Raw genomic sequence first — 11195 nt, 5'->3', positions numbered from 1 at the left:
TCTTTTTCTTTTGAGCATTTACCATCTTTCTCATTAGCAGCCACGGTGGTACGGCGGTCACGTTGTTACCTCACAGCAAGAGGTTCTCCCGTTCGATTCTCGGCTGGGCTTGGGAGTGGCTTCTGTGTGGAGTCTGCATGTCCTCCCCACGGTTGGGTAGCATTCGAAAGACATGCGTGCGTAAATGGGTGTTCCTTTCTTTGAAGGTTGGGCATTGAGCTGGCACCTCGGTGTTTCGTAAAAATCTACTGCCAATCATTAGCGGACCAGAGTTCCACTGTGGCGACCCCTTACCGGGAAAAGCCGAAAGACAAACAACAACAACAACCATCTTTTTCATTAAACAGACATTTGACATTTTCTGTTTGAAATTGCTCCCTTTCCTCTAAACATTAAGCTTTTTTGTAGTGAAAAAACCCAGCCAAATAAAGTAGATGCTTATAACAATGCCATTGGTTGTTTCATTACCTGGAGAGTCTCCCAGGGTGGGCAGGTCTTATTTGTGGTGCCATAATAAGGCAAACTGTGGGATGGTGTGGGATAGTGCTGGTAGCTGTAACTCAAATTTCTCTGACAACTACAACATTAATGTTGTCTATCTATCTATAGTTCTCTGTCTCTGTACACGCACACGCGTGCACACATACACGCACGCACACACACACACACACACACACACACACACACACACTTACACACATTTCATTTAGAATGTGCAGCATTTCATTACATTACATTCTCAAATATACACATTGAAAATATATAGTGTTATTGTTGTGTCAGGCATTATTAGCATAGGAATTACACTTATAAGCTTTTGGTAGATTTTATTTGAGCTGATTTCTAAAAAAATAGAATAATTAATGACTATTGAATTAGTAAATGTACTTAATGCACACCTCTCAACCTCCTAGAGGAAGAAATCTGGACAAAGCCATAAATAAAAGTGGGACAAAGGACCAAAAATAAGGACATTTTTAAATATTGCTCTTATCAACTTAGAAAGTTGACAGAATAACTGGTTTTGCATTAGCATGAATTTTCTGAAGGGTACGAAGTCTGAAACTCAAATATTTGTCATTATCTTCTAACTTCAGTCTTTAATCATTTGCCACTAATTTTCTAAAAAAAAACACAATGTTATGAAAAATGGACCAAAAATATGAGGCAAAACTCTGGACATTATGTGAAAATCTGTACAGTTGAGAGGTATGAATTTTAATGCCATCTGCAAATATCAGCCCCAGAAACTTCTGTGCTGTTAAAGCCTTCCTTCTTGGCATCCAGCCATCAGAATGTGGACCTTTTTCTTTGTGGTTGTTCATTTGTTCATTTTTTTCCCCAAGCAGAAGTGATAATTCACAAAATGAAGTGTCTTCTACTCACAACACATTGTCTCCCCATATCTCCCTCATATTCAGGCCCCTTTGCCATCTACCATTTTCACAGTGGGTTAGTACCCTATAAATTCATGGTTTAAAATGTGTAGTCACTCTCCTAAATTATACATACAGATAATGCCTCTCAATGGAGATAACAGCCCTCAGAAGAAATGTCATGTAGGAGTTAAGTGATTTATTTTCCTGTGAGTATTGTAAAAAAAATACTTCTGTTCTCTTCCCACAGACACTGGTCCAGATTCATCAACACCTACATTAAGTTACACTAAATGTATACAATCTGTATTCAGGAACATTCCTACCACCTTTTTGTACATGTAGTCACTCAGGAAGATTACACTAAGTGTAGATGTAGTCTACACTTTGTGCTAACCTTGCTGTATCCCCCTCGATATTTAAGGCTGCAAGAAAATCAGTAGGGAAATTAAACTCAGGAGGAAGAAGGTGTGAGTTATGCCTGTGTTGTCTGTTCACTCAGAATGGTGTACACTTAGTGTAGGCATTAATGAATTCCAGGGTTATTTTTAACTTCACTCATTCAGCCATTCATTCATTCATTCATTCTCTAGTTATCTTCTTAATCCAATACAAGGTAGTAAGGGAGTTGTAGTCTATCCTAGTACTCACTGAGTACACAGTGTAGAACCTCATTCTGAACATGACACCAACCCATGGCAGGACACACACACACACACACACACACACACACACACACACGCACACACGCATGCACGCACACATGCACACACGCACACACACGCGCACACGCACACACACACACACACACACACACACACAAACACATAGTCATTATACACTTATGGACAATTTGGAGGATCATCAATTCACCTATGATATGTTTTAAGAATGTGAAAAGAAGCTCACATGGTCACTGGGATGATATGAAACCTCTGCACTGAAGACAACTCAGTCAAGAAACATACTGTAGAACCAAGCACTAAGAGGCAGCAATGCTGACAGTTGTAGCTCTGTGTTAAGAGTAGACAATATGTAGGCCTTTGGGACAACTGTTGGCAGTGGTTTGAATTTTAGGTAATTGTTTACTTTAGGACACAGGGTGGCCACAGTGGTGCAATGGTTAGCATTGTCGCCTCACAGCAAGAGATTCTCTGGTTCAATTCTCAGCTGGGGTGCCTTCTGGGTAGTCTGCATGTCCTCCGTACAGTCTCATGGGTTTCCTCCGAGACATGCAGTAGGTGGACTGGACATTCGATTTTGGCCATAGGTACGAGTGTATGTATGTGTGTGTGTGTGTGTGTGTGTGTGTGTGTGTGTGTGTGTGTGTGAGTGAGTGGTACGAATGAACTACTGTGGCAGGGCTAGGCACCTGGTGGTGTAAACCTTAGCTGAAGTTCATAGTTCATACTTTAGTATTAAGCTAACTGCCCTTGCGAGCCATTTTAAGCCTAGCCAATTATCTCTTGTAAGACTCAAACCATGCACCTTGTGTTTGCAAGACAAACACCTTAACCATTGGGCCACCCTCCCAAGATGATTGTCACTGCTGAAGTGACACCCCTACCCCATGTGCAATAATGGGAAAAAAAGGTTGAGGAAGGATGGATGGTTTACTTTAGGACACCAGCTGACTCAATCCTGCGCAAGTATGGATAGGTGCAAGGCCAAACCACAACTGATGATACACAAAACAGTCAGCACACCGAAGTCAGCTTCCAACTGAAATTTAATGTAGTTGTTGCAAAACAGTAAGCTAAAAACCGGTTTAGACTAAAATCCAAAGCCAATGACAAAACCAAAGGAAAAATCAAGTCACTTTAATAAAATCCAAGACAAAAAACTCCAGTAAGCGCTTTCGTCTGTTGTAAGAATTCTGAAGTCCGCTTACCAGAGTTATTTATCTTGGATTTTATTAAAGTGACTTGATTTTTCCTTAGATTTTGTCACAACGGACCACATCACAATGAGAATATCAGAACAGCATACCGGTTTCAGCCATAAGCCTTCATTAGTGCATGTTAACTTCAATCCTGACAGTATTTAAATATAATTTCCTCAACCAATTAAGGCTCCAATTAATTATAACTGCTCATTAAGCCCTGGTGCAAATAATTATCCTAATCTAATAATCCACATCTGTACTTTTTGATTAAGCAATGAGTGCCATCCAACTTTATTATCAATTTTAGAGTTTACCCTATCTATAATAGCAAACATGAAATGGGTAGAAACATGTTTCAAAGTGTGTTTATACAACACATTGATCTGTCTAGCACACCGTATATCACTAAGGTGTTCAGACATTCTTAGCTTCAATGGATGTGACGTTTGCCCCACGTAAAATGCTGAGCAAGAACACGTTGCTAATCAGTGTTACAATTCCCGTATGTCTAAACCTCAAATACCTTAAAACTATTCTTAGAGCTAAAATATGTATCTTTATTAATAAATTTGCAAAAATTACAATGCCCATATGGAAAACAACCAACTAACTTATCTTCATCCAACCTAACCTGATACGCATATTTACTCCTATAATGTGTCTGTTTGTAATGATTAAATCAGCCAGTGAGGGTTTTCCCTTTTCTATATGAAAAGAGACATTGTGAGGGTACAATATCCCTAAGTCTATTGTCCATCAGCAACACATCCCAATGTTTATATATCACATTTTTAATAAATGTAATGTTATCACGAAAACTCGTGACAAACCGTATGGGTTGTGTAACTGACCTACTTCTAACTGAAGATTGTAACAAAGAAGATCTAGAAACTTCCTCTGTAGTCCGACAAGCTCAATTAATGAAATTAGTAGGATGACCACTTTCCAAAAATTTATGAACCAAATCCTGCTCATGTACCCTCAGATCTGAAACAGATGAACATATTCTCTTGAGCCTGAAAAATTGGGATTTAGGAATATTGGTGATCATGTGTTTTGGATGGCAACTAGAAGCATGTAATAAAGTATTAAATTTAGAATACTTTCTAAAAATAGAACTTTGTAAAGTACCATCATGTCTTACTGTAACTTGAACATCCAAACTGAATAGATTTAACATGATAGTTGACCATAAATTGAATCCCCCATTTATTTTCATTTAGATAATCTATAAATTCCTGTAGGTAAGTAGGATCAGACCTCCAAACCAACCAACAGTCATCTAGATATCTGCACCACATATCCATATATTCCAAAAATATATTATGGGAATCATTATAAATAAGGTGTTCCTCCACATATCCCATAAATAGTTTGGAATATATTGGCACAAAAGATGCGCCCATAGCCGTTCCCTTTAGCTGTAGATAACATTTTTCTCCAAAATAAAACACATTTTTGGTGAGAACATATTCTGTTAAACATAGCAAAAATGTACTGAAACCAGGAGGATACAATTCAGTCCTATTCAATCAATACTCAAGAGCCATAAACCCCGCCCAATCAGGAGTCTTCGTATAAAAATGCAGAAACATCCAAAGTACATAATAACCAACCATATTCAATTTGCATATCACAGGTTCATAGGTTCATAGGTAGGTACTAGGCTATCAGCTCTGAGGCCTATATAAGCCTAGCCAAAAAGGTTCCCTGCTTTCGCCACTCAAGAAAATTATTTTCCTGTCCCCCTGTCAAGCAGTGCTGCAGAAATGATCGCCAGGGTGAATTTTCTATTTCCTATCCAGTCGTCAAGAGTTTTGTTAAAGAAGGCCAATGAGGAGCTTTGTTTGACATGAATGGGTAGTTTGTGCCAGAGTATGGGACGTCTCTAGGACAGGAATCTATCCCTCCAGCATGTTCTGTTTATTGTGGTGACAAGGTTTACGTCCCTGGAGCATGAGGTTCGGAGAGATTGAGATTTCTTTAAGTGTAGCATGTCCAACAGCTCTGGGTTTGACATAACTTTGTATGTTAGGCAGAGATCACCTCTGAGTAGGTGATATGTGACGGAGTAGAGCTGGAGTTTTTTGAGATGGTCTACATATGGCATCTGTTTGAGGCCGGTAATCCTCTTAGTGAGGTATTTCTTTCCAATTGTTGTAGGTGTCTTGTGAGATACATACCAAATGGGGCATTGTATTCTATAATGGGTCTGATGAGGGATGAGTAGAGAGGAACAATGGCCTCCTTTTTTCTAGAGGAGAACCCTTTTGTGATGAGGTGTGCCATGTAGAAGGATTTCCTGACTACTGTGGCAATGTGATTATCAAAGAAGAGACTACTGTTCACCTGTGTCCAGAGGTCTCTTATCACACTTTCAGTGTTCAGTGAGCTATCACCTATGTGGTAGTTCATGGCTACCGAGTTTTTCCCAAAGGGGATGACAATGCACTTCTTGGCATTGAGCTTGAGGCCATGACTTTGACACCAAGCATCTGTCTCTGTGAGGCCCTTTTGTACAATGTCTACATCATTAGATAATTCTATTATAGCTCCCAGTTTGCAGTCATCTGTGAACTTTGTTAGCCAAAGACCTTCTGAGTTGACCTACACTTCAGAGAAGTAGATGCCGAACAGAAGAGGACCCAGGACCGAACCCTGTGGTACTCCACTCATCATTGGTCTGAAGTCGGACTTAGAGTTGGCTACTTTTACTGTGTGAGTTCTGTCAGTCAGGCAGTTGGCCACCCGTCTTGTGACATAGGGATTTATGCCCAGTTTAGGGAGTTTAGCTATAATTCCAGAATGGGGGATGGTATTGAAAGCCTTGGCGAGTTCAAGATAGGCTGTGTGCACTACCTTGCCCTCATCTACGGCTCTAGTAACTGTTTCAAAGAAGTCAAACAGGTTTAGTAGACATGATCTACCTTTTACAAACACAAATTGAGTGGGGTCTAGGGTTTGGAGGTTACCTATGTCTTTGTTTATAAGCTTCAAGATTATATGTTCCATAGCTTTGCAGACTAGGCTTGTCAGTCTAATGGGGCAGTAGTTTCCAGGGTCCATGATGGCACCCCCTTTGTGGAGTGGGATAACCATTACTGTGTGACATTCAGTAGGCACATAGCCTGAGGTGAGGCTATAATTGAACATGGTACTTAGGTGGGGTGCCAGTTCATTCTGTAGTTCATGCAGTACACAGTCTGGGATGTTGTCTGGTCCCATGGATGCTGTGTTCTTGGCTTTGGAGAGTGTGGTTTTTACTTGTTCATCTGTGATTACAGGGGCTTTGCAGTCTTCCGGTATTAAGGTGGGCCCTTTGGAGGGTGAGAGGGAGGTAAAGTTAGCACTGAACCTATCTGCCAGGATGTTGGCAATATTGGTTGGTTCTTTATATTTAGTGCCACTGTACTGTAGCTCAGAGCAGATCTGAATATTGCCATTGAGATTCTTGACATAGTTATATGATGCTTTGTGGTTGTCTTTGGAATCAGTGGTGATTTGATTTTCATAACTGGCTTTGGAGGATTTTATGAGGGATCTCAGCTTCTTGTTGAAGCTGACCAGGGAGTTCCTCCAATCTTGGGATTTTACTCTTTTTTGCAATAGCTTCTTCCTTCTGTTGTAGAGATTGTTTATGGCAGGGGACCACCAGATTGGCTTCCTTTTTTTGGAGGATAGCGTCTTGGTTCTGTTGGGGATGGTACGATCCATGCACTCGTGTATGTGCTTATACAGTGCATTTGTGTAAGATTCAGCAGTCGTACCTCTATTTTCCGTCTGCATGGGTATCATGAAGTTTGCCACTTCTGCCTTAAGAAGCATGAAGTTGGCTTTGGAGTAGTTTTTGGCTGTGGTTTCCTTAATGGGGGTGGGGGTGGGATATGGATGTCTAGGGTGATTAGCTTGTGGTTGGATCTGACCAGCGAGGAGTTGACTTCTGGCGTGGAACATCGGTTACCCATATTGGTAATGACCAGGTCCAGGATATTGCTGCCCCTGGTGGGGGTGTGGACAAGCTGATCCAAAGCATTGGAATTTATGAATTCCAGAAAATGGTGAGTGGATGAGTTGGTACATGAGTAGTTTTCCCAGTTGATGGTGGGGTAGTTGAAATTGCCCATAATTAAGGTATTGGGTTATACCTTAATATTTTCCAGTATCTTAAGAAATGAAGAGTGGGAATCCTGGGGCATGGTATATCCACTATATTTAAAAATTCACTGCATACGAGAACATACATGTACTAATAATGGCTTTAAATACTTGGTCAAAAATGCAGAAAGTGGTTCAGTGAGATATCCTTTACCAGGCACAATGGGCCTCCCTGGAGGCTTATCGGAACTCTTATGAATCTTAGGTAACATATAAAATATTTGTTTAATGGGATCTGGTTCATTAAGATGGTAAACCACATTTTTTGGATATAATGCCCTCCTGTAATGCATTCTGTAAGAACTCATCTATCTCATTCTTAAACAAAAAAGTAGGGTCCAAGTGCATCTGTAGATAAAATCTGTGGTCTGATAACTGGTTCATAGCCTCAGTATAATACATATCCCAATCACTGACCACAACTGCACCCTCAAGTCATGAAAGTTAACTTGGCATACAAACGTATTGATTTTTATCTCCAAGATATATTGGATGAGGGGGAAATTACACCTGATATTTTTGATTATTTCCAGGTCAAGTACCCAGTGGTACCGTGTATCTTTGGTATACCAAAGATACACAAGAGCACCACTGATCCACCAATGATGACCATTGTTAATGCGAGAAAATCTAAAACCCACCACCTGGGCAAATATGTGGACATTATTTTAAAGGACTGTTTAGGGTCCTTTGACCACATTTGCAGAGATTCCTGGGATTTTCTCATGGAAAATGAAAAATGTCGAATTTAATGAACATTGTGTTTTTGTTACAAGTGATGTGGTTGAACTGTTCAATACCATCCCACATGATGTGGGATTAGAGTGGTTTCATGACTTCTTGTGTGAGTGTACTAGCCTGGATAATAACACTGTTAATGTTCTTGTTCTGTGCATGTAATTGGTATTAAAGCATAACTTTGTCTATCTGGAAGGTCAGTACTATAGACAAAGAAAAGGGGTAGCAATGGGTGCTTCTTGTGCCCCAATTTTCACAAATATTGTATTGTTACAATGGGTGGGACACATTCTATTCCCACATTTTGAGAGAACACCTTGGAATTTGTATCTCCGATTTTTGGATGACATTTTTATTGTGTGGGACAGTGAAGTGAGTGAAACTGAGGGGTTTATTAAGTTTATAAATGCATCTACCCCTTTTTTGAGCTTCACGTATCAATACAACCCCTTTAATATGAATTATTTAGATGTTACCATGTCCAAGGACATACAGAACAAGAGATGGTTTAGCACCATATATCAGAAACCAACCTACAGCAATAGTATATTACATTTTGAATGTAACCAACCCCCCCATCAAAAATTTGTATCATCAAGGGGCAATACATCCATCTAGCCTGTATGGTTTTAAGTTGGGAAACCTTTAACAAGGAAAGTGAGAAAATGGGACATGTGTTTTCTAGCAGAGGGTACCCTAACGAGATGGTCACGCAGGTGTGTAGGGATATAACAGTCAAAAGGCAAACGGAAGAGATTATTCCCCTCATTTGTTCCCATGAAGTTTCAGAGAGCAATTATTTCAGGAGAGGTGGTACAAATAGTAGGTTGGATTTACAGGGAGCTTTTATTACACAATATTGCAATGAATCTGCCCACATTAGAAATATTATTTACAAATATTGGCACATTTTTCCCATTTTAAGGAAATGAGCATGGTGGCTAACAAAAAAACCCAAATCATATTTAGGAGAGGGAAAACCTTGAAGAATCTTTTGGAGCAGGGCACTTTTGACCATGGATTGGAGTTTACAAACAAAAAATGGGGAACTTATAGGTGTGGCAATTGTGCCCAATGCAAAATGTATTTTGAAGGAGATTGTGTCACAGTGAATCATTTTAACATTTTTTCAAGGAGTCACAGTAATTATAACTTGGTGCGGGTTATATATGTCACTAGATGCTCAAAATGTGAGTGTTTCTATGTGGGGAAAACTGAGAAAGTTCAAGGAGCGTATGTATGAGCATGGATTGGATATCAGGAAGGGGGATATAAAAAATGCATTAGTAAGCACATTAGTAAGCACAAGGACCACAGCTTCAGCTTCTTTGTTTTGGAACGTTTACAAAGGGACCTCAGGGGGAGACCATGGGAAGATCTGTTAAAAACCAAGGTGCTGAGGTGGCAACTGAGGCTCAATGCTACCCCCCCTCCCCCCAGGTTTGAATGAAAGTACCTCTATAGCTAGCATTTTAAAGTTGAAATCATATGTTGTATGATTCCACATATATTTCTTAGGCTATCAACCTGTTTTAATATGTATATATGTTATTTGTTTACTTTTATGAAAATCATTTTTATGAATTTTATGCATTTGAATTAGTTTTGATATAAATGTATTAATTTATATTATTAACATCAAATGTTTAAAAGCATTGTGAGGCTCTAGTGTTTGCTGGGTCACATTTCACTTTTTTAACAGTCATAGTATGGGTTAATGTATTTGTTATTTTCATTGGTTAGGGTTTTAAGGGTGGGGTATTTACGAGTGATGGATGTGTTTAGTGTTGTGATTCTGATGAAGTACTTATACGAAAGTGCTTAATCTCTGTTCTTGTGGACAAATATATTCTTTGGATATTCACTACAGTGTTACTGTTTTCTGTTCCTGTATCCATTCTGTTCCTGCATGGTTTGTGCCTTCTATGTGCTTTTGTGTTTGGTTCTATTATTAAATGGGTTCATATTCAAATAATATGAAAAATATAATTTTTTCAAAAACCAAACTCTGAAAAATAGCTACAGTTTTATTCATAGGTGACATGAAAGAAGCTGCTCTAAACCTAAAGTCCTCTGATACTGAGTCTGAACCTGACTGTGAATGAAAAAACTATTTAAGATTCAAAATATGACAAAAAGATAACACATCTTGGGCAAAAGTGTATTCAGACACCAACAAATTTTGTATAAATCCCAGTCCTTTATTAAGTAGTTCCTTTTCTGCACATAATTGTACAGATGAAATATTGTGTACATTCTGATATTCGTTTATTTCTGTAACAGCATTTGTAAAACTGTACCCATACTTGTCCCCCCATGTTTGTGTTTATGCCCACCCTTCTAGTTCTTCTAAAGGGGCATTCATATTAACTCTCTTGATTAGGGGAGACTGTGAGGATGTAGGTGTCTCAGTATCCATAGAGATGAAAATTCATCTGCAGATGTATCAGAAGAGACATGATGTGTTTTTTTCAAGATCAACCTTTTCCTTTGATATCTAGGAGACCCTACAAAGGAAGGTTTATTGTCCACAAACTGAACTTCTCTCATACTCAAATGGTCTGCCACCTGAATAATCTTTAACATCTCTTTCAAATTTCCTTATCATACTTTATTTTAAATCTTTTTCAACCAACATTAATCTTTTTGACAATATAGCCATTTGTTCAACATAAGTAACATCCTGTACCAATGTCTTAACTGTATTACACAACTCCATAATGTTGTTAGTAAGGGTCATTATTTTCCTTTCATAAAAAGACATCAAAATTTTAACAGAGGACATTGAGGCCACCTGTTGGGCTTCCTTCCATTTCTGAAGTAACAAATCATCTATTCCCTTGTCAAATGGCTGTATTTAAACTCATAAACCCCTAGGGGCAATATTTTGGGCACAAAAGGCCTCAAAGAGCCTTAAATGCCACACATGTATCCTAATCTCTGTCATGATTTGTACTAGCTGATTAAATAATACTGTACATGACTCTTTTTCTGTTTCCTTCTGAAATAAATTTCTAACCCCATTACCTGATGATTTAAAA

This window comes from Protopterus annectens, chromosome 16.part0 (genome assembly GCF_019279795.1).
Source record: "Protopterus annectens isolate FY-2018-M chromosome 16.part0, PAN1.0, whole genome shotgun sequence".
In the NCBI taxonomy this organism is placed as follows: Eukaryota; Metazoa; Chordata; order Ceratodontiformes; family Protopteridae; genus Protopterus; species Protopterus annectens.
Note: the sequence above shows the minus strand (reverse complement) of the source record.